The sequence below is a fragment of the Eurypyga helias genome, unplaced genomic scaffold (assembly GCF_000690775.1).
Source record: "Eurypyga helias isolate BGI_N326 unplaced genomic scaffold, ASM69077v1 scaffold15404, whole genome shotgun sequence".
NCBI classification, from domain to species: Eukaryota; Metazoa; Chordata; class Aves; order Eurypygiformes; family Eurypygidae; genus Eurypyga; species Eurypyga helias.
In genome coordinates this window covers 9,348-15,066 of record NW_010245841.1, presented here as the reverse complement: position 1 = coordinate 15,066, position 5,719 = coordinate 9,348, and the positions used below count along the sequence as shown (strand labels likewise).

Genomic DNA, 5,719 nt, shown 5'->3' with positions numbered 1-5,719 from the left:
ACAGACAGAGGAACTCTCATAATCATTCAGTAAAAATTCTCCTTCTACCCAGAAGGACAGTGGTTATAAGGGAAGGGAAGAAAAAATTCCAAGAAAAGTCAAAAGCTATGAATCATACGCTAAAACAAAAAAAATGGCACTATTAGTATATCCAATATCATTTGAATTTTAAAAGGCCAGAAAATATGTGTAGCAGTTAATCCACAGATATCTCCAATACCACCACACCCTCTCACATGAGTCAGATCCTATAAAACTCTCCCTCAAAAAAGCTTTAGGAAAGGATTAAGGCTATCGGTGTCTATGCCTCCTCTGAAAATAGCCTGCTTTTAGGACAACCCTGCCACACAAACCTTTCTCAAACACAGGAAGCATTCTTTTGCCAATGTCACCAGTGCTCTCCAAGTGAAAAAAAAAAAAAAAAAGAAAAATTGGCGACTATACTAAACATGCTCCTAGCCAACTATCAGTCAGACATGGAAAAGAGCTACTGGTAATAGCTCATTTAGTCTACCCCCCTGCCAGTGCAGGAATGTTCTCTACAATATATTTACTACAGCTTTCTAGATGGGATTGAAATGTCTGAAATGGTGAATCATCTGCTGCTTTCTTCGGAGGATTGTACCACAGCCTTAGAGGTGTCACTGTTAGGGCTCCTTGCTTGACAGTTAGTTTAATTTCCATTCACTTCATTTCAACCTTGCGCTCCCAAGCAACATCCCACTTGCCTTGCTGGCCAAGTCCAAGCCCCTAAATACAGTTGTAGACAGCCACACACAAGTGGGAAAACACAAAGAATCAGCATTTTCGTAGGAAGAAAATGTAACTTGATTAACTTTTTATTAAGATGCTAAAGAATTATGTGAAAATATTCTCATCATGTAGCAAAGAGCTACAGCAGAATATTCTCAGACATACTCTCCAAAAAACCTGTGGTACAAGCTGGAAACTTGAGAAACACACTGAAACAGAAACCATAGGACTTTAAACCTGTTCTGTTAAAAGCTGTGAGAAAGAATGGAAGCCAGTGCTAAAATACACTGCTGAAGCAAACACTTTTAACTTAGGAATTTTATGTCAAACATTGGAGATGGAGAACTGCTACAAGTCACGCGTTTGCCACCTGGCCACACAATTGATCAGAAATGTCTACTGCCACCCTGCCGCCCTTCGTTTGTTCTTCCCTAGGAAAAAGGGTGCAATGTTTCCAAGCACAGAAGAATTATTCTAGGAGGCATCCCTTCCCTTGTCCCATCCCTTCCCTTGTCCCATCCATGGGAGACCTTATAGCACCTTCCAGTACCTGAAGGGGCTACAAGGCAGCTGGGGGGGACTTTTTACAAGGGCCTGTAGTGACAGGACAAGGGGTAACGGGGTTAAATTGAAAGTGGGGAGGGTTAGATTGGATATCAGGAAGAAGTTCTTCCCGGAGAGGGGGGGGAGGCACTGGGACAGGTTGCCCAGAGAAGCCGTGGATGCCTCATCCCTGGAAGTGTCCAAGGCCAGGCTGGAAGAGGCTTGGAGCAACCTGGTCTAGTGGAAGGTGTCCCCGCCCATGGCAGGGGGGTTGGAACTGGATGGGCTTTAAGGTCCCTCCCAACCCAAACCATTCTGTGATTCTGTGATCCTATGATCCGTGGCTAGCATGTGGGTTTACTGTAACGCTCATCTAATGAAGACTGTCAGCACACTGATCCTGGCAGTGTAACATGCTGGGCTCCCTGAAACACCTGAAAACGAAGCGTTTTAATTATTTATTCAGCAGATATTTTATTCCAAACTTGGGGAGTCTGCGCAAGAGAGACTGGGAAAAAGTCCTAGAGAGAGAAGGAATACACAAGGTTGGCTTAGTCCTAAAGTTGGGGGTAGCAAAAAGAAATCACTGTCCAACAAACTGTTTGACAAATACACTCACACACATCAAAGACCTTCGGCCAGTACTGGTTCATCAGTGTATTTTGAGCTCCTACAGTAGCTTTCAGTTGGGAATCAAAAGCACTTTGTAAAGTTAAATTAATCCCCACCACACCTTCGAAAGGTGGAAAACTGTTTCCATATGTGTAAACTGACAGACAGAGGGGTCACAGAGTTAGTTACCGAGAGCGGCGGAGGAAGAGACGTTGATACTCAGCCCTGTGCTGCAAAGCTCGGGCTGCACTTCCCGGGAGAGAGCCGAATGGTCCACGTGCTGCCACCCCGACCGCGACACGGGACAACCGCACAGCCGCGGGGCCATCCACCTACCGCAGTTTCATCTTTAATCTGATCTACCTAGGGAGGAGCAGTGACTTCTGCCTCGGGAAAACGGCAGCTTTATTTGAACTGCAGGAACGGGAGGGAAGTCCGGGTGAACCAGGAGCAAGCGGTCAGGGCAATGAAGCGCCCGTGCCGACGCCAGAGTCGCCGGCACACCGCGGCCGTGCATCTGGGGACAAACCCTCCAAACTCAACCTCTTCATTATTACTCAGTTTTTAAAGAAACTCTGAGATGCCCAAAGAGGGTACTTTATGTACTGCTGTAGTACGTACAATAGACAATTCCTCTAGTTTATAAACTGGAGTGGAAGCAGTCTGACAAAAGGCAGCCTCCTTGCGTTGTATTTCTTGAGCAATCTCAGTCTGCTAATAAACTGCAAGGGAGAATTTATCACAGTCAACTTCTAAAAAAAAAATAATCTTTTGTTGGAGAATACTTTCTGGAAAACATGGCTTAGTAGGCACTTTACTTATGTGACCAGACCATCCTTCCAATAACTTCAATAATATTTAATTACAATTTCAATTCTTTTAAGGTATCCTTCCTTGCAAAATAAGAACTTGGATAGCCATCCTCTCAAAGTGACCTGCACAAAACTAGAGGCAAGAGAGATCAGATGTATGGGTCTACTGGGAAACGGTGAGTTTCGGGGCAGATTTCCCCTTGCCTTACCCACACATCCACATAAGCCCCCCAAACCATTCTGTGAAGATAGTTATGATGAATCACAGATAGTTTTGCGGTTTCTTGCAGACAATTGGTGGCTTATGAAAGTGCGAAGATCAAAAAGAAGGAAACTACTTCAATCAGACAGTCATCACCATATTGTAAAGAGTTTGCATGCAGCTTAAGTGTGGTAGTTTTTGTTGCCTTTACTACCTAGCACACCTCCTCTGCAATTTCTTTCGTAGAAATGGCCAACAAAACTGCCATTTCACAGTTGCCATTCATCAATTACTTAGTTTGCATAACAAATGAAGGCCAAATGATGCCGGACCTAATTTATGTAATGGTGAGCTGAGGGCAACAGCTTGGTCGTTACAGAAAGTATGCTCAGTTAGAGGAGTTTTTTCCAGTACATTAAAACACCCTGCAGAGTCAGAGCACCAGTTGCCATTTTTGTATCCCTTTCAAGATGCTGTAGATCGTGGGCAGGCAGGGATGGTGGGCTTCTGTCCTACCACCACTATTTTATCTCCGTTTACCCGCATGAGATCTAAACCTTTAGCATTGTGTGAAATGTCTTGGCAGCTAAGGGATTTCCATTTTAAGAACTCTGTAGCTTACAGGGCACAACACGTTCGTATTTTGAGTAACTACAACACCAACGGCACAAGAAAGTGGCTTAAATCATGCTACTTGGGCAATAATCATAGAATCATAGAATGGTTTGGGTTGGAAGGGACCTTAAAGACCATCTAGTTCCAACCCCCCTGCCATGGGCAGGGACACCTTGCACTAGACCAGGTTGCTCAAAGCCACATCCAGCCTGGCCTTGAAGACAGCCAGGGATGGGGCATCCACAACATAATGAAGTATCCCCGCAGCTGCTGGCACTGCTAGAACCTGGGAGGCGTTGCAAACCTCGGTGGGGATAAGCCACCAGCCCCCGCAGCTACCTTCAGCCGCTTTGCTGTTAAACGCACTTAGAGCTGTTCCAAGTAGCACAGAGTTGGGAATGGTTCTGGAGCTGGCCTGTGCTCCACACACGGGATCCGTACGGCTGCAGTGCTTTCACTCCAGCCATGCAGCGTGGCTGGGAGAAAAAACAAGCACCCGTTACTGCAGTGTACAACTCGACAGCAAGCTAGACCCGCTTCACACAGGTATCGAGCGAGGAGTGAAAGGAGAATGGTTCACATCAATGACTGCCTCAAAAATTACTCTTAATTACTGTCAGATCCACAACAAATAGATATTGCACATTTTATGTTTAACAAAGCTTTTAACCACCAGACCACCCGCCTTTCAGGAGACTGCTGTAGGTGCTCATACTGTTCTCTCCGTATCACTGCAGTGGCAAAACGTGGATTTTTCACAACTTACCGAAACAACTCAGGCAAGAGAGCATCAAAGTACAACACTACAGGTTGATAGAGTGAAGGGTCCAAGAAAAGATGCTTTCCAGATGCATCACCTTATTCTCTATCACCACAAAAAGAGATTTGGAAAGAAAAAAAAAAAAAGCCATGTTGTGGATGCAACACCCACAGCAGATGGCAATAAAAGAAGACTCAAATTAGTGGCATTCTGTATCGCCAAACCTAAACTTCATCTCAGATCAACACTATCCATAATGGTGTTTAAGTAGGAAAAAGAAATTTACTCAAATGTGAAATAAACTATTACACATTCCTAGTTCTGATTCACAGTCTCAGACTGGCAGTGACAGTAACATTTTAATAAACATTAGAATGAAGGCACCAATATGACCAAATGACACACTTAAAGTGAGAAAACGAACAGGAGAAACCTTGGCATATCCACCCAAAACAGAACCAAAGCAACAAAAAAAGGCAGAGAAATCGCTTTTGCGATCAAAACAGTAAATACTTTATTATAATTTATTAGACAGAATGAGAATATAAATGAGAAATTAGGAAAGCAAACATTTTCTTTAACAGGCATTCTAAGCTTTTGCTGCTCAAGCCATGAGCACATTTGCTTGCAGCCAGCCTACGGATCTGCTCGCAGCGGCGCGGCAGCCAGCGTATTCTGCAAGGGGCAGGGACGTGGCGAGGCTCTCCTCAGTCCCCCTGACATGTCTCAATTAGACTGCTAGGAATGTTATCAATCAGGGGTGCTCGTGTGCACACTCACGCACACCCACACAGACAGTGAAATTCATCCCCCGAGTCAGTTTACTATCAAAGTAATTACGTAAATAGCTTTTGAACTGTCAGCATCTGTCTTTCAAAGAAAAATCAAAGAAAACAATGCGCAAGTACAAAGCCTGGAAGACATAATAATATTGTATTGCATTCATATCCTTATCTGTGGGTACAAAAGGAAAAAAAAATCCTCCTGTATCTACAAAGCTTTGTAGGGGAGAAAAAAAAAAACCCAACAGCCTCAAATATTAAATGGAAATAAGAATATTTTGAAATACCCTGTATTCAAACAATGTTGAGATGTATAGTAATAATTAGAATATGCAATACAGAGCATTTTAGAATTTCAAAGTGTTAGCTAATTGATTTTCTTAAAGACTGTGAGCAGGTAGAAAGGTAGTGGTAAGGCATTACTTCTGTATATGAGAAAACTGAGGCAAGAAGTTTCTAGAAACCCACGTAAGGTCATTGTTAACGACATGCGCTGACAGCCCAGTTCGCTGCTGGCCTCGCTGAAGTCACCGGCAGAACTCCAGCAGTAAAGCCCAGAATTTCCCCACTGGCTTTAACAGGGATACAGGGGACAGAAATAAGGAAACCTTTGCTTGACCTGGTTAGATAGCAGGTAGGT

At 43.9% G+C, this 5,719-nt stretch overlaps 1 protein-coding gene across 1 annotated transcript in view; it reads right to left on the bottom strand.

Moving 5' to 3' along the window:
- The window catches only part of LOC104508554 (transcription factor SOX-5), a gene marked incomplete at both ends in the record, with an annotated part of 132,789 nt that overhangs the window by 119,016 nt on the left and 8,054 nt on the right, over positions 1–5,719 (bottom strand). The window lies entirely within an intron of this gene.